General features: G+C 40.5%; 1 protein-coding gene across 1 annotated transcript in view; it reads right to left on the reverse strand.

Annotated features, from left to right (window-relative positions):
- The window catches only part of MYO10 (myosin X), a 164,431-nt gene that overhangs the window by 110,794 nt on the left and 31,831 nt on the right, over positions 1–21,806 (reverse strand). The window lies entirely within an intron of this gene.

The following is a 21,806-nucleotide window of genomic DNA, read 5'->3' on the forward strand; positions in this document are numbered from 1 at the left end:
AGACTACTGCAGGTATTACTGTTAATTTACTGTATTACTGTATTTCCTGTATTACTGTTAATTTCCTGTAAATTTCCTTGTATACAAGTAAGAATCTCTTTTCATTGCACTTGTGAAAAGCCTGTGCCTATTAAAATATGAAACCTTTAAGTAAAAAATAGAAAAAAAAAAGAGAAAGAGGTAAGTAAATGGTACAGCTAGAGTGGTCAAAAGATGCAATAAATTTTGAAGTAGTGTCATAAGTCTTATTTTATGACATGGGTAGTGCTTTGACATACATGAGAACATGAATTATATACAGATAAGGAAAGTAAGTTGCTTGTGGCTGTAAATGTTTGACAGACTGTTCTCTAAGTCACTCCCATAAAATCAGCATATAAAATGGTTGGCTTACGTTTGAACTATGAACTTTCTGTCTTGATGAAGCAAAAGAGCAAATTTTACACATATGAAGGTGATACCCTTAATTACAATATAGGCAATTTGGTATCTCATAGCTAGCCTGTGGTGACTTTTTTTTTTTTTTTCCTTACTTTTATGTACCAGATTGCATATACGTGTATATGTTTGAGGAGCTCATTGACAGTTGGTTCACATGAAACGAGCAAAGAGCAATTCATAGCATCTCCTCCCTTCCCCCATAAGGGCAGTATTTCTGCGTTAGTTGTGCCAGAATTATGGAGACAGAGAAGAAAGATGTCCATATTCAGAGGATTACTTGGTAGCTTTACACAGAACCATACTGTTAGTATTCCTAGAAAGAAAAATTCAGCCTTTTGCTACAAAGAAAAATACACAAACATTTTTTATTTCTTTGTAAGGATACTGCTGTTTGTTTTTGAATTTGTCTTGACAAACCTCAAGCATGCGAAGCTCTAAAAGCTCATCTACATCATTTAAAATAAGTGTCAGATACAAGTGTAACAGAAAACTTAGTGAAATTACCCCCAGCATGTTACTAAAAATGTTTTAAAGAGAGAAGAAAGATAAAAATTAGACCACATTTTCTGATTGCTTGAATAGGAAGAAAGGTGGAAGACGTGGACAAGACAATGTTTTATATTCATGAACAGTGCTGCCCTCCACTTACTCTCCCAGGATAATCTCAACTATTCAAACAGGGTTATTTTACTGTGTTTTCCGATAAACATCATATCTCAAAACTCAGCTTTAGAGATCAATGGGAAAAGCTCTCCTCCAAGTAAAGAAAGGCTGTCTTTTCCCATATCAAATTCAATGCTCTCTTCCCCTAAAGATGCCACCTCTCTCACCTCCCAGAACAGGCTCACCTTATTGCATGCACAATCTTGTCAAGGGTGCAGTCTTCTTGCTAGCATACAAACTATTTACTCTTACTACAGACACTTATAGTGTGTAGCCCTTAACATGAAGGAGGCTCAGAGAATAGCAAATAAAACAGTGTGTCCACCTAGTTAGGAGCTGAACTGATCTAAATAAGCCCCGGAGACCCCTGTTGGACTTCAGGCAAACGCACTTCAGGCACTGGAGGGAGCACAGATTGCCTGTGTTGCTACGTCCCAGACCTATTCCTCTAAAAGCTAGAACCCACTGCAAATTTCAATTGGTCAAAGTTCAAAATGCTATTGTTCATGATTTCTGGTGATACGCAAGATGAGCAAAATTTTCGTTTTTAATTTTATATGTTTAAGGCAAGAAAAAGGAGAACAACTTCTGCTGCAAGAGATGTAGACGAAAAAACACAACTAGTTGCTCTGAGTATTTTTATCCATGTAAGTTACAAGCTGATGGGTGTATTTGCCCTCACCTACTGCAGTAGAGCAAACAAGCTATAACTGTTTGTTCTATAGGAGGATTTTTTCAAAGTCAGATTTGAGAAAAAAAAAAAAAAGCTTTAAATAACCATTTAGCTTAGCTACTCAGAGCCCTTGCAAATGTCATGTTACCCTGAAAATATTTACCTAACATAATCAAAGCTATTTCTCCCCTGCTCTCGTCTCACCCATGCATGTTTGAGAACCAAAACCTAGACTTACAAAAAGACACACTGGCAAAATCCAGTCACTTAGCTCCACGTGTAAACTCTACTCTTCTGGTGATGCAATGATTTTTGTTACACATAGCTTCAGTCTGTGAAATTAAATCAGAGGTTGGTGGAAATATGCACAAGGGCATGCTTTCATCTTACAGGCAAAAATTATGAAGCTAGAGAGACCATTATAATATTTTCAGCTCTACAGCTGTGTAACACAGTGAACAGGCATACCTAAATTCAGTTTCTATTTAGTAAAGCCTCAGCCATGAAATACTGCAAAACTCTTTTCTTCCCCCTTAAAGGATCTTTCATTTACCACCATCTGATGGATGCTCTCTGTCGTTATTCACAATTTAAACCAGCAACATAAACCTTTCCCTTTTTGTACAAGATTCATGGCTCCCAGCCCTTGTCCCACTGATTTTCAAAACCCAAGTTCAGTGATATTCTGAGCATTTCTCAGCCTCACTTGTCCTCATCCCAGAGCCACCAAGTCCAAGTCACTAGTGATGTACCACAGCACACAACATACGAGGAAGGCCACTACCAGTGGTTTGTGGAGAGTAGAGATTGCAGGAGGGGCACACCTGGACAGTCACATACAGAGCACACAGACACCACCTAATAACCAGGCTACAGCATGGCTCCAGGACTGCAATTCTGTTTAGTATCAAGGCAATCATGAAAACACATCCTCATCAGCAAAGAATGATGCCTCACAAAACCACAAATGAAGAAAGCGCATCTGTGGATACTGCAGTGAAAGACTGGTTCCCACTACACCAACACAGAGTGACCCTAATCAAGACATTATCTTCTCAAAACTCAGGTGCTCTGGATTGAAGGGCAGACTTGTTCCTCCAAGGAAGTGGTTAGGCTGACTATAGCCAGGACAAAAAGGTGAAAGTAACTCCAAATGAGAAGGAAAAAAACAAGTACATTGCATTATTAGGACTTCCACACACAAATGTCTCTACTGAATACTTTACGTACAGCCATTCTGTTGCCTCAAACTCTGCCTGAAGCCACAAAAATGAGGCATACCAGAGGCCAATTCAACAGAGGGTCCCACTTCTCATTAACAAGAAAGCAGTAATAGCACTCAGCACCATCCTCTTACTTTTTTAAAGGTCTGGTAAGACATGAGAAAGTAGTCAGGCAATACTGAGCTGACTCACAATCAAGTGACTCGTAACCAACAAGTGACTCTAAATCAACTGCAAAACATGAAAAATGTAGTGATCCTACAAAAGCCTTAGGATTTGTATTGCAAGCCCTTTCATTGTCAAAATATACATGAGCACCAGCACGAAAAGCAAGTTTCTTATGTATTAAGACAAATGTATATAAACTATTTAACCTCTGAAAAAGATAATTTCCTAAAACTATCTATTGAGTTTTATATATACATACATGCACACACCTTGATTTCAGCACAACAGAATGCTTACCAACTATTCAAGTAACAAACCTATTATTTATCTGTCACTCTACATTACAATAGCTTCAAATAAAAATCTTCGTACTGATCTTTCTGCATTTTTCCAGTAACATCCACACAGATAAGCAAGGTGTGGATAAGCAGGCAAAGCACACAAAGATCTCCACAGTCAATTTAATCAACAGGCCAGTGTCAGTGAGCAATCGCCTCTTCATTTAGTTCAGAAGACAGGTAGGTGCAAGAAAACCATACTTGTTTCTTATATGGTTTGAAAATTAATCTATCCTAAATTATCCTCTGAAGACCCCCGTATTGTAAGAAAATAACTACTATTGTATTGGAGCTGCTCAATTCTGGAGCTCACTCATCTGAAAAGCTCAGCTAAACAGACAAATTTGAAGACACGCCATCACAAACCTTGAATGTCTAGAAAACACAACTGAAATTTACATACCTTGTGCTCTATGCACAAATACTACTGCAGTATAGGGAGAAAAAAAATCCCACACAGTATACCTAGGGAATGAATACCCATGTGGAATAACCGCACAAGCAAAAAATATAAGTTTCCAGTGTACCATATTAAAACACATGGTTTTGCATTAGCTAGATTCCAACGCAGCTGAGAATTTCAGAGAAGGAAATGTATCTAAAATGACAAGTAAGGCTCAAACTCAGGTGCTAAAATTCAAACACAAAACCTTACTATGAAATACTGAACAAGTGTATACATCCAGGAAGAAACTTAGCATCCTTAAAAACATGCTACACAGGTTCACATTGTTATCTAAATGAGAGTGCCTGATTTCAATTACCAGTATTTACAGGTTTTGATTTAACTGATTTGCCCAGGACCAAAAATAGGTACACCCTTATCAGAGGTTGCATAAAAATGAAGAATTCCCACAGCACCACAGGACCGCGTCTACCAGAGATTGCTTCACCTTCCCAGGCAGGGACACATACTGCATGCTCACGTAGCTTGAGCACCAGTGAAGGCAGTTAAGGGGAGGACTCACAGCTGGACTACCAGCAGGCACAACTTTAGAGGGCAAGTCAAAGAAGGCACATGCTGGGCATACAGTCCCTCAGTTAGATTAAGGCAGATAACGAAGTTGAAAAAGCACTCTTCTTTATCCCCTCCATCTGTTGCAGCTCGCAGCGAGGCAACTCCAACACCTTGGACACACTCTGCTGCTGACAAAACGTGAACAAGTGCTGGTCTCCAAAGGAGATGACTCGTCGACACCAGAGGCTTCACTGTTAAGGCAGGTCTGCACTAGATCCTGCTGAGGCAGCTCTGTGAATCACAAATATGAGAAGTTTTCCTAGCAAAGGCCCTTGACCTCAGCACAATCATGCTGACAGAGCATGCTTTTTGGGGGAATTTTCTTTTGCTAACAGGGCTCCTAAGGTTACATGTTCCAGGGTTAACAGCCCGTCCCCTCAACTGGGAAGTGCTAGCACATCTGCCAAAGTTGTCTTCTAGGCCCTTTGGGACACAGTTCAATCCAATTGAAATACAGTCGCAATAAAACTCAAAAACTATTCCCTTGGTGCTGTAGGATACAGCAGCCTAGCGGTCCTTTGCTTTGCTATAGCACCAGCAACTGAGATCAAACCCTTTCCAACAAAGTTTTCTCAGCTGTAACCAAATTCACTTAAACCTTTTCCATATGCATCCGAGACAATGCCATGCGGGCAGAGCCTGGGTCCTTGGATGCCAGGGGAGTTTTCTGCGCAGTTGCAATGTGAACAAGAACAGCTTTGCCTCAGCAAAACTCAGTGCCTAACTACAAGGATGTCCTTCTACTGATACAACCATACCACTGTAGTCAAACCACTGTGCTACATCAGCTGAAGTTATAATGGTATCAGTGCCCACAGAGATATTTTTATTTTGACGCTGCACAAACCACATCCCAGAAAGTCAAAGATAAAAGCGCTGGGAAGACAAGGAGGGGAGAGGAAGGAGACATTCTGGTATCAAAATGAAATGCTAATGTCAGAATTTGTATCACTGTAGCTAAAACATTCACAGACACTATTGGGCTGTAGCTTTCTTCAGACCATGCAAGGCGGTACTTGCATTGGGCAGCAGATGCAGCTTAGCAGAGTGCCAAACAAAAGGCCCTTTTTTTTCCTCCCTCCAAACATGATCCTTCACAACAGACCAAGAACACGGGCACTTGTTTACATATCTGATCTGGTAAGAAAGACAAGCTTATTTCCAAAGAACTGTGCCCAAATGTGAGTTAACAGGCAAAGTCTAGCCAGCCACGTGATATGAAAGATGCTTTGAAGCATGCTTTGAAGCACCAGAGTGACATCCCCTTGAAGCACAAGGCTCCACACAGGCACTTCAAACCTGATGCTAAACACAGTGAATGAACATTTCACAGCGCAAGCCACCAAAGCACACACACAGAGCAACCTCCCGAGGAGAAAAGGCATGGTACAGGCTTCCAAAACACACGGGAGTTCTACATGTTAGCAAGTTCTACATGCTACCTCCAGTTAAAGATCACAGAAGATGCACTACTTATACAAGTTCAAACAAGCTACTGGATGGTAAGGCAAAGAAGAGCATACAGATCAGCCACCACCAAATGTTTATTTCCAGTGGAAGAGGATGTAAGGAATGCATATGCTGGTTACTCAAGCAACAACACTCAAACTGTAATCTTCATCAGTTACACAACTTTCATCCCGGTTGGTTGGATGCTTAGCCCTCCACCAACCCCCAGCTAGATTCAAACCTCAGTGAAGTCCATGGGAGTCTCTGACCAAACCAAGCTGCCAACTCGTATACATACTCTACACCAAAACACAGCCCAGGTACTGCTCAGAGCATTGCTGCATGCTCAGACGCTCAACGTTATTACACACGTGCCTAATAGCTTTGTTGGAAACTTATTAGGAGCAGAAAAGGTCCCCACAGCCTGTCATAGGCTGCATTTGTTAGTACTTTCTATTAAAAAAAAGTTGACGCTCCCCTGATTATAGTGCAGTTTCTACTTATAATTAGAAAAGCCACAATACTTCTCATACAAAACGTGAAAGCAAAGAACACAGGGTTTTTGCTGTTGTTTTGATTCACAGACCTATTTTCAAACACAAAGCAAGAAGTAAAAGACCGAACTTTAAATATCAAATTTCTAAGTTTTAACTAAGTTTTAGACTTAGTTTTTAAACTAAGTTTTTAACTAAGTTTTCTGTGAGCTCAGAGACCAAAACTCAGACTCTCACTGCTACCATGTAGATCAAAATACTTGTAATGAGATTCAAGATCTTTTCAAATAAAGTTCAAACTCCACTTGTACTCTAACAGTAAGAACTGGCTTTTCTTTCAAACCTCTTCACAAACCTGATGTCCAATAATGAGCTTTCAAAAAAAATGTCTAACAGTAAAATTCATTGTTCCCTTTATACTCTTCTCATTATCCTGGCCTCATGCTGTGCTTGCTCCTTTTAACGGATGGAGCATGTATTAGCTTGATTTCCTACCACACACCAAGTTTTCAGCTGAGCTTAGCAATACACGTCTCGAACTACTGATAAGATCTCTATTATTTTACTATTAAATGCATAAAGGCAGTGATTTTATTTTTGCCTTGCAACTGACAGATAGTAAGGTGCCTTACTTTCCTGACAAGGCATCTGCATGCAGATGCAATTGATAAGAGGAATTCAAATCAAGGCCAAAACACAGTTATCACAAAAGAAGTAAAGCTAATATATCCATTTGCATCCATATGTAGAGGACCAAACAAAAAATAACTCAGGAAAGAAAGGCCTTGGAATACTACACTTGATGCGTAACAGAAGAAATTTTTAATACTAGAAGTTAGCATTATCTCATTGTGATGAGAAAGTTAAAAGACATGCGTGTTCAAAGTGCTGCTTGCTGATAAAGAAACAAAAAAGAAGCAAAAAAAAAAAAGATAAAATAATTAAAAAGATGACTTCATTACTAAGCTTCTCATGGCATACTCATGAGACCCCGAACCTTCAAACAGAGAAAGCCAGACCTGAAGTCAGGTGCAGCAGCACAAATGGAAGTGCGGATGGGAGCTGGAAGCAGTGCTGACAACATTTAAGTGGCACCACCAGGTGACTCCAACCTCAACCAACATGCCAAGTCAACATTACCGGATGCTTTGCCATTGGCAAACCTGTGCAGACACCAAGTGTTTCTCAGTTGGTGGACTGCTAATTTTTTTTTTTTTTCACTAACAGAAAATGCAATCACTTCTTAAATTTCTCAACTGGAAATTAGGGATAGTATTTACAAGCTCGTTTCTGCCTCAGTCAGCAAGTACCCTGCAGTGCCCTTGGCTGAAGGCCACCGCCAGAACTTGCCATCTACACAAACTCTGGAAAAAGTTGAAGTCTCAAGCACAAAAACCTGGCACACTCCTTTAAAGCTAAGGAACTCTTCCCCTCCAAGTCCACAGGACCAACAGCCAGCCTTTCTAGCAGCAGGTATGCCACACAGTAAATATCACATTCACCTAAAGGAGAGTGTCAAGAAATTTTTACTGATTTTTCTCCTGTAGTTGCTGATGTATGCCAAGGAACAACTTGCTCCTCTTGAGTGCAGAGAATGCCTCTGCTGGCTCCAGACACCAAGCTCCTTGCTGCAGCTCAGGGTAGCCACCTGCAGCAGAGGAAGACACTGGCCCAAACCTGCAATGAGTTTTCCAATCAATCCAGCACTACAATTGCTTCACTTTGGCAATTTGCTTTCATGCAGTGATTGGTACAATGGATTAGCAAACAGATTAGCATCTGCACATACCACTGCTCAGCAGTAAATATGCAAGTAGCAATAGCCAACACACAAATTTACTTGCATTTAATTGGTATTTCTAAGCACCCAAGAGCCAAAAAGAATCAACACAATCTCTTCTAGAATTCCTCACCTACTGTCAGGACGAGTCTCAGCCTATCGACATCAATTGACCTCATTTTAAATGAGCAGAACATCCTCCACGGCATTTGCTTATTGAAATTAACTGCAGGGCAGGGGGTAGTGGGGAGTGAGTTTGGTTCATTTGCTGCAGTCATTTGTGAAGACAAAGCTGTAAGGTCTGACTATGAAACAAAGCGCTGGAGTCAGCAGGACCTCAGGTTCTGCTTTACCACTGACTCACTGCATGACCTTGAAGTCCATCACCTCTTCATAAATCCATCAGCCCAGCTGCGAAACTGGGTGAAAGCAGGGCTTTGCTGCAAAACGCATGCCGTGTCTAGTTTGGCCTTTGTTAAATAAACATAACGCCCCCACAAAACCAAACTGAATAGCTAAACAATGATTTTTTTTCTTCCTCTAAACAAAGCACTTTGTACTGTACTAGACTGGAGTCTTCTACCAAGTGGGAGGGAAAGAGATGTAAATATTTACCCACATACTGCAAAGAACTGTTACTCACTCTAGAGACATGTAAGCTGGTGGCTATGTAATTCAAGAACAAGATGGGGATACTGGGGTGTCTCTGGCAGACAGAAATAACAAGCTCATCTCCTGAAAGCATGTGCTGCACTGAGAAGGCTAAACAAAAAACTCACATCAAGAGAACAGTTCCTGCCAGGCTGGAAATTAGCTTCAAACAAAACAAAGCTAGAAGTGCTCAAGGCTCAATTGTATCAGTAGATGACACTACTAGGTTAGCATCCAGACTTCTTTTCTGCTTTTCCATCATCTCACAAACTCTTCCAAAAGGCAAGTGTGTTTTGAACTGGTCAGCAAGCCTGAAATTTCAGAAGGTAGCTATTTCTCCTTCTGTATCTTACGCTTTATTGCCCCTAGTGCCTACCAAAAAGGAAATCTGATCCAAGGAACGCAGCACAAGAAGGGACACCTCAGTCAGGAGCTCGGTTGCTTCATCTGTGTTTTGTGCAAAGGCTCGCTCACTACTTGGCATCCCTTTACAGCTGAAATCCTGTAGAAGTAATGGGATGTTCCTGCATGTTAAGTCCAAATGAAAATCAAAAATGAATTTAAGATCTGCATCAAGCAAGGGAATGAGTTTGATTGCATTCTCTTTCACATGAGAAAGTCTCAACATTACCTCACGGGTATTAAGAGCTTAAGATTGCAACTTGAAGTGAAGAAAAAATCCGGAACCAAGTTCCAAAAGTAAAGTTAATTCATCTTCTGCTACAAAAATAAATCCATTTTCCATTCAGCAAATTCTCAAGAAAATAAGTCTTTCTGACCACAGTTTTCAGTTGATAGCACTTCAAAGGTGAACTTGTTTTGCAAGTGTAAGTGTGGTAATATTTGCCCATAGCTCCCTAATCAGTTACCCATTGCTAGTCAACCATTTCTTTTCATTTTCATGCACAAATGGAGGAAGCATTGCTTGTAACTGCAACCCTGAACCACATCTGATAGGCTGCCTAATATTTACATAATGTCCACACTGTAACTGATAACTACATCACGTTGTGCATAGGTTAGAAGTCATGCAAAAATGCATGACTAAAGAACAGCTTCAGCAACTCAGTGTTTGTGGTGTCTAAATCTTAGCCTACTTCAAGCTGCCTAATCTGCTCTGAGGACATCAGGTACAGGAAACAGTTTGTTCAGTTTGCAGAAAGTCAGTCGCAGGGGTTTCATACTCAAACAGCACTGACTCAGAGTCAGTGCTGTTTGAATTGCAGGGCTTATCAATAACACAAGGCGAATACTGTTCTAACTCTCTGTTTTCTTTAGCTGAGGTCTGGGGCTTTATTTTAATCTAGCATTAGTGTAACATTTTGTCTGGAAAGTCAAGTCTTCACTCAGAAAACTTCTGTAGGCTACTACCCTGCTGCCTGGGATTTCTTCTGCAGAAATGGATGCGCATATGATGCAGAGTAGACATTTCAAATAGTGTTTTTTTGATGTGGCAGACTAGTTGTACATGTGCACATCTGCATGCACACATGCACATTTCCCACCTCATCTACACAGAATATGTACACATCATTAAATACTTTGCCGAAGAGCTGCATCAACCTATCAGAGGCACTAAGATACCACATCGCATTGAGATAGCTCTGCTACTTTCTAAATGCATTTGAACACATCTGTTTCATATGTACACACTAGGCATGCTTGGGACTAACAGATATCAGCAGCTGACTTGGAGTAATTGAATATGCACAGCAGTGTCTGGTCCAAACTGTTAACACCGAATCTGCACAGGAGTGTCTGGTCTGATCTGTTAACACTTGGATCTGGAATCTGAGACAAAAAATCACCCAGAGAAACCAGAAGGCGATATTAAAACAAAACAAAACAAAACAAACTAGATTCACAGCAGCCCTACACTTCTTTGCCTCTCTGCCTACTTTGCACTCTGCCCAAGCTGTGCTGGATGCTGCCCCTGCCTGTATCACATCTTTCCAGTCACATGAAAGCTCTGTGCAGCAGTCACGTTCTTCTTAGAAGGACATGCTCATATTCTTAACTTACCAAGTCTTTGTCATGCTTCTTTTGCTTTCCCAATCAGAGAAATACTGCTTCCCCACACACTTTTTTTTTTTTTTCCCTTCTTTTCCCCAGAGGACATGTGAAAACCATTACCATATCTCAAATGCCTCACAGACCTTGAATTATCCTTGTCAGAACTTCATATTTCCTGGGCAAATCTTGTGGTGACAGATACCCTCTTTAATTGCATTTAAGCCAATAATGATGCAAAGATAATGCCAACAATGTCTGGCCATCAGATTTCAATGTATATTAAATGCCTGCCTGAAAGCAGCATTAATAATGGAACATATTCTATTATTTACTTCTAATTAGAACTCCTTGCTGATGCTTGTGAAAAACGTACTTTCAAAAGAGAAGTAATCAGCAGTAAAAGATGCATCATTATTTTCATTACAGGCTTGTGGCATTTCTGGTTATTAACATTGCTAAATATTCCCTTCCCGAATCTGTTTTCAATAGCTTAAAATTCTGCTACGTTTGGAAAGCTTCTGATGAAGCACTCAATGTCAGGTACATAGCTTACTGATGATGCATATATTTTCAAATTAGCTTATTTTAAGTCTCTTTTCATAGGAAAGTCAGTATTTTTATCTCACTCACCTACACTAATTCTGGTGATTCAATGCCTGAATGCTCTACCAGCCCATTCTTTGGAGAACGTATGTTTATTTTTGAAAGGGAGCAACTTCTTCAAGAGGTGAGATTTTTATCTTTCCTATAAAAGTCATCAGTTCAACAAAGTTATAAATCACTGAAGGAAAATCCCACAGTGAACATTCAGGAGAGCCTCAGATATTTGGCGGCTGAACACCTCGGGAAAGCCCATCTGCTCGTGGCGAGCTCCAGCTGCTGCTGAGCGAGACCTCCCTTTGCTTCCCCCTGCAGCTCTCTGCCCCAGCTATCAACATTCACTCACATCCAAGCATTTGAAAGGAGGATGGCAGGACCACCTCCCTTGTGCGTCTCATTAACTGAAGAAGGTTAACTGAGGTTTTCCATTCTGTTAATGTTTGCTGGGTGCCTTTAACCACCACAGTCAATCTGGGCCGGGTGCTGTAGCTCCTTGAGGAACACAGAGAAGCCCAAGCACATCTCCAGCACCTCCCCTGGGGTACACTCCTCTCTCCTCACCCATGTCTACCACAGCCACCTCCCTGCCTATGGGTTTTACTTTGCTTATTCTACTATGCAAAAAGAGGCACCACACCATTCCCTGGCTCTCCAGTACCTAACTTCACAATGCAACACAAAGCTTTTCCCATATAATTTTTTTGCTAGTCCTTAGTTAAGACAGCTTGAATAGATAAACCTCCTTAAATCATCTCTTGGTTCCATCATGTTTATACTAAATAGGAACTTACATGCTTTACAAAATAAAGTGTGCTGTATGAGGGCAAGGCATGTGACCTATGATAACATTTCCCTTCTCCTCGTTTAGTGAACATAAAAGCACCACTATGAAAGAGCACTTAAAGTTCCTTTTGCAACTAAAAGAGTTTATTATCGCATTGCAGAAATGCTTTAGGGGAAATCTTGCTCAGATGTCCTTCCCATTAGAAAGCTTGGTGCTTTCAAACAAAAAGTTGCTTTTAAATCTTCAAGAACACAAACATTCTGCAACTCCTAACTACAAAACAATACACTCCATATACTTTCATGCTCCTGAATTTGCTACTAGCTGCCATGAAAACAGAGTTCTCCCACTATAGACATGGTCAAAACAGAATTTGAAGTTCTACAAGAAGTATTTCATCTTTCAAGTGGAGCGTATTTTGGGTTTTAGGCCTCAAAAGTGATCCAACATCAAAATTACAATATGACTGCAGATTTAGTTTGTTTTAAAGTTAACTTGTGCAGAAAAGGATATCTGGAAATGCGGATACATTTTCCATATTTCTCCATACAAAGGTAATGGTTATCACAACATTTACTCAAGGGACCACAGAGGAAAGATCAAATGATGTTGTATCCTACAAAACTGGCACCACAGCCTCCCACAAATGACCTGCAAGAGGACATTGGCTGCTTCCCTACCTCATTACCACTGCCTCATGGTACCTGCTGACTGGGATGACTGTGACCACCAATGCAGTACTCTGACCACCTGCCAGATGGTTACTGTTTCTTTTTCTTCCTCCTTGATTTGACTACTCACTTGATTTTGAAATAGTAACCCAAGATTTTCAAAGCTCCGTAACACACGTTTATTTTTTTTCCCCTTAATTACACCCTTCACACTACTGATTTATGTCTTTTCACTGATGTTCTGCAGGCTGACAGCATAAAGAAGAAACTGGTGCTGCCCCGATGCTAACACACAGTAGCTCCAAACACAAAGCATATACAGCACATACAAAGGACCCTTGAGCTCATACTTTCTTCTGGAGGCCAGTTATCAGAGAAACAAACACACTCAGCAGCACTTGATTTATTCTGCTCACAGGATACCTGCTAATAGGTCTGTGATCCTGCTACACAGCAGTTTGCAGTGTCAGACAGCCACAGCTCACGCTCGCAGACAGCATTTGTTTCCTGGAGCACAGCCGCCTGTCCCCAAGGGAGCGAGGTAGCATGAGCGCTTCTACACTTTCCAAAACTTTAGCTCCAAGCGGGACCAGCTCACGGATGGCTTTCAGTGCACACAAGGAGAATCTCTTTGCAGGACCATCACCACGTCTGAAAATAATTGCTCATGCACACTAGCATTTTCTCGCAAGCCCTTACTCAGTGAAATCCCTTTCAAAATTACACAGTCATTTCTTAGATTATTTTTTTAAATTTATTTTAAATAAAGTATTTGGACATTCTATGGAACTGATGATTTAACTCAACTCCTTATGACAGCAAGTTCACAGACAAGTTGACGGGAGCCTTCTCCAAGTCACAATCTCAGTGTTTGGTCACCACCATTTATCTGCACTGCAAGGTACCAAATCTCACCTGAACACAACTGAGCACTGCAGGCCGAAGTTATCCTTGTGTAATTTCACTTAACCCAAACCACGCATACCCTGAAGCACAAACAGCACTGAACAAGGAGACTGGCTCCACATCCAAGGGAATTCAGTAATAACAAAACAATCGAGGCGACAAGCTTACTCATCACAACACTATGGATTTTTTGTTGTCGTTTTTTGGCACATGGCAGCCTGAACTCCCTTCTGTGTTTTGTGAACAGCTGAACTGTATTCTCTTACAAAAGAAAGTAATATGGCAGCTTGTGTACATCTGCTTTAATCTTAAAACAAAAGCAGTTTTGCTATCTTTAGTATGAGCATAATAAAAGCACAAAAAAGCACAGATGGTTTGGATTTTCTCTCTGCAGAAAGCAAGAGAGAAGACTGACATCTTAACTGTTTACGTAGCCACAGCTGATGACGTGGCCACAGCAAGCGATGGGGACACAAGGCGCACCCCTTTGTCAGCAGCTCAGATATTAACTGCTCTCAGTTGGGTCTTATAAAAAGCAGAAAGCAACTCTCTATGCAGAGATAAATGCTTTTGTTCATACAGGCTTAATTTGCGTTGTTAGTAAAACACTTAACAACAGCCACACTAATGCCAAACAAATTAATTTCAGTATAGTTAAAGCAAACAGTCCCATTATGTTTAGGAAACACGGAACAAAACCCTTGAAAACCCAGCATTAAAAGAGTTATTTATGGCCACTGCTTAGCCTTCCTGCCCCCATCATCTGTGCATTAAAAATCTCTAGGCTGTTCACTTTCAATCTCCCTGATTTCTGACAAAAAGTGGCTATGCACTGGTAACTTGAACGTTAATTCTGCAGGAATAATACAATCAACTTGATCTAGCAGCCAATTTTTTTTATTTTTATTTTTATTTTTTGATTCAACCTTTATTTTAAAATATCTCACTTCAGGATTAAAACTTTCCCCTTCCTGGAATTAATCAAGCTGATAGTGGTTTTGGCAGAAAGGCAAGCAACAGGAAAAAAGTAAGGACAGCACATGTGCAACACATCTTAGAAGACATTTTATAAACCTGCTCTGTATTTTTATGCAATAAATACACAGTAGTTCGACAAACACACAGAAAAAGACTCTTCCCTATTGCCCTTTAACAAATACTCAGAGAATAACGATCATATAAAAATATTGCTCTTGATATAAAGAAGATATAAAGGCAATCTGAATTGACTCCTGAATTCAGAAAAAAAGTCTTCTGCTAAAGAGAATGATTTTTTTTTTTTTTTTTTTGAGCAGTGTGAATTGCCTTTTTAACATGTCAAGGTTAAAGCAAAGAGGCATTCCCCAATATTTTGTAAAATTTACAAAACCCAAACTAATAATTTCTCCAATTAGCTGGTACTTTAAAAAAAAAAAAAATAATAATACGATGATGCATCAGGAAAAAAAATGTTCAATTTACAAGTGATTTAGTCTGAGTCAGTGATGAAATATTTTTAAGTAATGCTTCATGTTTTGAGGAAGCACTTCTATGAAGGAAAGCATTCAGCTGCAAGGCCTACACCTGCACTGAGCCCCTGCTGGACATGGAGGGGCTTTGGCCGTGGCCCACGATGTGCGGTGTAGGAGGAAGCCATGGACCCCTAGCTGCCCCACCTAGCAGCCCGATGGCCAGGCCGAGGACAGATGGACAGAGGGGCCTCTCCGAGGCCATGCTGCCTGGCTCAGCCTCCCTGAGGCCTGGCAGCACCCAGCTTACATCTGCCTCCAGCCATGTTTACACATGTGTCAACAGATGCTTGCAGCAAGATAGGCCAAACGCTGACACCCTGCATGAAGATGTAAACACTTCTCCGCAGAAGATAAACCCAGAGCACCAAGAGGCGCTCTGGCTGACTTCGGCTGCTCCCTAACCCCGCATCACCACCACTCCTTCCACATTCCCATGCACACCCCTTAAAAAACAACAGTAACAACACCCCTCCTGCCCCAAAGTAGCCCAAGACAACAACATCCAGATAGCCAGAGTACCACACTTTTTATGTATACTAGAAATAATCGGGAGAATTACTGCAGCTAAGCCAAATATAACTAACTACAGGATAATATGCGCTTTATGATGTTTAGACAGATGGAATCCAATTTCCTGATACAAAGCTGCTGAATTTGGAGTTCACCCCATACCCTGGAGGCAGGGGATCTGCTGTCCCAAACGTGCACAGATGACACAGTACCAGTAGCCACAAATCTTTCTTAGTGCCATCGAATTAAAAAGCAGAAATGTATTCATAATTTTTCAGAAAGAGATTGATTTATTTAGCACTAAAACCAGCCAATACCAAAGTTCACTGCATGTATTTGTGTATTTTTCTTAAGACACTGTATATACAAGGAAAAGCACAAAGGACTTCTTTAAAATGCTCCCTTGTAAGGGTGTATTTCAAGGGTAATAGATATTGAATTCAGGAAAAAGTCAAAAGAACAACTCTGTTTGGAAATACTGTCAAATCTTCACATGGAAGAGCTAGAAGCAAGCACGACGTCTTTCAATGATAACTAAGAAAATCCTTGTCCAGAAGGATTTACTTCTCAGACGCCTGATCCCATGAACCTACACAGCCAAACACAGCGCTTACTGATAAACACTCCTACTGACTTCAGCAGCTTAAGCCAAGTAACTTCAGTGGAGTTATTCATGCCCTGTGAATATGAACGGAAGACTCTTGTTTAAAAGGACTACTCAGTCTCAAAAACCAGCTCAACGGTCCCAAATATGGGTGAGAAAGGACACAAGGCAAAGAAAAGAGTACTTATGAGAAGTGCTTAACCATTTGCCTGCAGGTTCGTGGGGTGTGTTTGTTGTTTTTTTTTGTTTGTTTGTTTTTCCTTTTTCCCCCCCCCCCATAACTTTTTCTAAATATGAGAACAAACTCTACTGGAATAATCACTGGGTAACATCAACAGAATCCTGTCATTAACTTAAGAAAACAAAGGAAAAGAACCCCCAAAACCAAGTTAAAAAAAAAAAAAAAAAGCTCAATCAAATCTGAAATGTAACTTTTCTGAATGGAAGTCATAATGAGAAACTCTTCAAGCCCTCAAACCAGAAGGGGAAAAAAAAGGTGACAGCCGCCATGGAAAACATACTTGAGTTGTGTTTAACAAGGAACACCTGTAGTCTCCCCATTCCTGCAATGCCGAAATGCCCCTGAAGAGCTGTATTAAGTTAAATACACAGGAAAAAATACTTTTGTTGCTGATCAAACCACTTACAGGTGCCTCTTATTTGAAGCAGAGGATACTGAGCAGTGCTGAGTTTGCTGACATAACACCATTCCATGAAGGGCTTCTTTGTAAAGGAAGTTCACAGAAAGCTGTTTTAACTGACAAAGTCTCTACTGGTGAAATCCGACATCTGTTTCTAAATAACCTACATTTTTAGGATATTAAAGCCCAGCTGCTTCTATTTATAACACATTTCATTTAGAAGTTCCTCTCGGTCAACTAAGCAGGTATGCAATTAAGTATTCTTAAATTTCAATGTCAGACTACATAGATTGCAGCAATTGGTTGAACTTTTACTTCCCTTGTATGAATTTCTTCACAACAGATTTCCCCTACACACATGTTATGTCTCAAATTTATAGCTATAACATCTCCATTGAAGGGAATCAATGTTATTTAAAATATGTGCCATTAGGTGCTGTTCTGAAAGTCCAAGAACTCACCATCAGTGACACATTGTTGCTAAGACAAACCACAATTACTACTTAAACAAAGGGAATTCTGACTATACATTTCTTTACATTTTTTGCCTATATGTTTTGATGTTGAAACAGAAGAAAAAACGGAGTCCTCATTAGGAGACCAGAAAGATATTATTGGAATTAATGTCACACAACTCAACAAAGCTCTGCTGATAGATATTGTACACCCCAAGCTTTTTATATTTAATATCTACGCTTTCCTTGGGGACAGTTTCAAGTGCATCTGTACAAGTTAAGACAACAACATAGTCCTCCTTCATATAAGGGTAAACTAAATGCTAGGATTTTATTTGAAATAAGGTAAAGTTCATGTTATTTGAAAATGAAAAAGAAAAAAAAAAAGAACAAAATTGAATGAATTTTTCCCCTCGGAATCACTGGCACTCTACTGTACATGTGCAAGTAAGGCATTTCAAACAAAGCATACAGTGACGGCAGGGCTTTCAGCATTTTCTTTAACATTCACTTGAGTACTTTATAAGCTCATACAGCTTCATTAAAAAATTATAGAATATGGCAATGAGGAAATGCCTGCTGTACTGTGCATACATCCTTAAAAAATAACTTTTAAGCTTAAAAATAGAGATAAAAATACCCGTGAAGATGAAAGAAGCTGCAATACCTGCAATGACATCTTTATATATATATATATGCACCACATACACAAGCAAGGAAAGTTTAGGGTGCCTTTTTTTAAAAAATAAAAAAATCTGAGTATTCATACACTGCACTGACATACTTCACACATTCACAGACATGATGTTACCAAAACTTCAGGCACAGTCATTTACCACCTTTCTACACACACGCTAGTGGAACAAGAAAATAAAGAAAAAATTATGAACCCACCAAACGGCAAATTAATACAGTAGTCTTCTCTTCTGGAAAGCATCTGGGGGGTGCTTAGAAAGAGAAAAACATTCACACTGAATTGTCCACTCATCACACTGCCTTGACTCATTGCAGTCATCATTGTGAAAGCCAGCCTTCAGTAGATATGGCAGAGGCACTCCAGAGCCAGATACTGGCCAATGCCATGGAAGAGAGGGATTTTACAGCTTTCATCTCCCACTCCAACACGTTGGGCCACAGAAGTGAAACATAGCCTTGATCTACTTTTTCTCCTCCCTTTATTTAATTAGGCTTTCATCTACCTCAATGAAGTGCCACATTTTCCTTTCTTTCATAAAGGGATGAGACTGTTTCATAGCTATTTGCTCAGGGAAACCCCAAACCTCCAACCCAAAATTCCTTTTTTAGTATCACATCACATGTAGCAGATATTCCACTCAAGCCCATCAAATCACAGAGGATGATGGCAGCAGCAAACAGTATGACAACAATCTTTAACAATGATTAACAAATGAACTGCTCAACTTCAACATACAGGTACCACTAGGATAATTAGTCTTGCTCAAGGAATAATTATATTAGCATGTGATTATCAAGAAGTGATCCAAAACCTGATATGCAACTTGTTTAACACTGAAGAGTATGGTGTAGTCTACACATGAATATTTGCATTCAGGAGCATTACTCACAACCAACACTCCTCCAGAGTGAACTGTATGCCACAGGTTTTTGTTGCAAATTTATTTCCACCATTTATAACAAAAAGAAGAAATTCAGAAGTAACGTATTCTGGTATGATGCCTTTCCACTGTTCTGCAAACTGATGCTGGCAAAGAGTTGAAACCCAAGTTTATACAAAAAAGCTCTGAGCACAGATCTAGTAAACATGCTTTCCTAGTCCCACTGCCCAGCCAATCCCATCTTGAGAATTAATCCAAAAAAGAAAGGTGAGAACTGCAAATCCTAACAGAGGGTACTGAATTAGAGAAGATTAACTACAGTGCAGCGCTTTGATAAGGCCCCAACACTTTCATCAGTTTGTCATTAGACTTGAGTACAATTGCTTCTTGGAAGGGTCTTGGAATCAAGATGCTGGCTACCCTTCAAAAAATCATCATCACCCCACACTTCCGCAATCTCACCCCTCACTTGCCCTGCCTCCTTCTTTAAAATGAAGGATAGCATTGCATAAGATCACAAAGCCATCAGAGGTCATCATCAGGTGTCACCTAAGATTCATGTCTCATGCCTGCTGCCTTCTGCAGCACACAGATAACCCAGCAGCAAGGGTGGGATATTCCAAAGGCACTTCAGAAAGCAGTGGGAGGAACAGTATTAATTGGCACTGATGTCAGCTGGCACAGTTCCTCTAAATTCAGGGTGCACCCTTGAAAGTATAAGCCTTGAAAAGTATTAAAGTTAAAAATGCAGTGAATTGCTGATTTGCCCTTAGTTGGAGCACAGTTGGCTCAGACCCACTGGCAACATTAAGTGCCATGCACTGGTTCTGAGGTGTACTCCTTATGTCTTTGGATGTTTCACAGCATAGCATGACACCTGCTCTTAAAACAAGCAGGACAAACTTTTTGCTTTTTCTCTTATGTTAATGCTGTAAACATCACTTTTCTAAGTAAATGGAATCAGTTAGTTTGTATTACGGTAGTGACTTGAGTCTTCTCCCAATTACCTGAGTTTTCAGCCTGCATTCTGTACACCATGGAAAGGCAACAGTACATGTAATACACATATACAAAGCTGCTAGCAAGCAGCTTGTCCACTCATGGATGCTGGTATTAGCTCTGCCACTGCATGTTAGGGCACCAATGCAAGCCATCCATTTTACAATCGTCACCTGCAGTTCCCATAGTACAAGGACTGTCATGTCGACATCATGAACCACTTCTAAAAGACAGGTTCTTCACAGTCAGGTGTCCATCTATAAAATTCTGTGAAAAACTACAGGTAGTACCTCTGAAACTTTTGTGTCACTCCAACTAGGGCTTACTTTTAAATGAGGTGCCTAATGAAGATAGTGGCTTGGAGCATATGCTACTGTAACAACACGCACAGCAAAATAAAAGGTAACTATGATGCCTTAATATGGAAGATCCTTCCTTATTCACAAACAACAGAGGAAACAGTCTCAGCATCTGCACTTCATGGGGCCTCAAATTTCAATAGCGCATGTGAACTGTAAATATGCAACTTCCCAAACCCGAGCAAACATAAATGCATGCATCACACTGAGAACACACCAACACACACAAAGGCACCTTCTTGTCCTGGAAGGAGGCTTTGCATCTAACAGTAGTTTCTTTGTGGACATCTTCCCCTGTATCGTATGTCTCTGGGTCACCAGTCCAAGACACCTAGTAACCTGAAGTATGTTATACTGGTCCTTCAGCTTTCTACAACCTGGCTTTCACTGCTTTTGTCTACCACCTTCTTGCATGAAGGAAAGACAATCTGAATCCAACACAGCCTAGTATTGCTACCAATTAGGCAGCTCTGTGTGCCTCTATCAACAAGAATCTTCTGTTCAGTTGATCTTGTTTGAGGAGGTCCTCCTGCCTCAGTTGAGACCAGCCTCAAGACATTTTGTGTGACTAACAATCCCATTTTCTTCACTCCCTCTATTTAACCTATGTCTTGCCCATCAAAAAACACCAATTCTGTCTAGTTCCTTTCCTGCCTGCAAAAAGGCATGTGAGAAAAGTAGGGGTTCCCTGGTTCTGAACGAAATGCTTTTCTGTCTTTGTCACTCAGAAAAGCATTAAGTGAAGGCAGCAAGAAAAGGTAGCATGTTTTCCATACTATCATACTTTCCTCTGCCTTGTTCATTACCTGAAGCTACCTCTATCTGGTACAAATAACTAAGAAAAAAGGAAGCAAAACTGAGGAGGGAGCACCCTCCAAAAATCAAAGACAGCGTTCTGACTCTGATATCTGCACCAGTGTAACTGTTTGTATCTGAGTCTTAATCTAAAATGTGAATTCCACTGTACTTTCTTCAAGGAAGCTGCAAGAATGGAAGTCTGGATAAACTGTGGCCTGATGAAGAGTAGAATAAACAGATAAATGAAAAGTGAGTGAGAAAGCAGAGCATTGCCATGCTGTCAGCAACTGGCAGGGCTTGTTCTGCCTTCTTCTGGCCAAAGAGAAAAGAAAAAAAAATGGGGGAGAGGGAGGAGAGAACAGAAGTTGCCCACCAGCCTCCTTCCCCAGCTGGCAGCCAGTTGTGTGCTACCACAGCAGACAACACACTGCTTGCAACAGCCCAAGTAACCTAAGCAAGCGGGACGGAGCCTCTGGGATC

Source organism: Aythya fuligula, chromosome 2 (genome assembly GCF_009819795.1).
Source record: "Aythya fuligula isolate bAytFul2 chromosome 2, bAytFul2.pri, whole genome shotgun sequence".
Taxonomy (NCBI): domain Eukaryota; kingdom Metazoa; phylum Chordata; class Aves; order Anseriformes; family Anatidae; genus Aythya; species Aythya fuligula.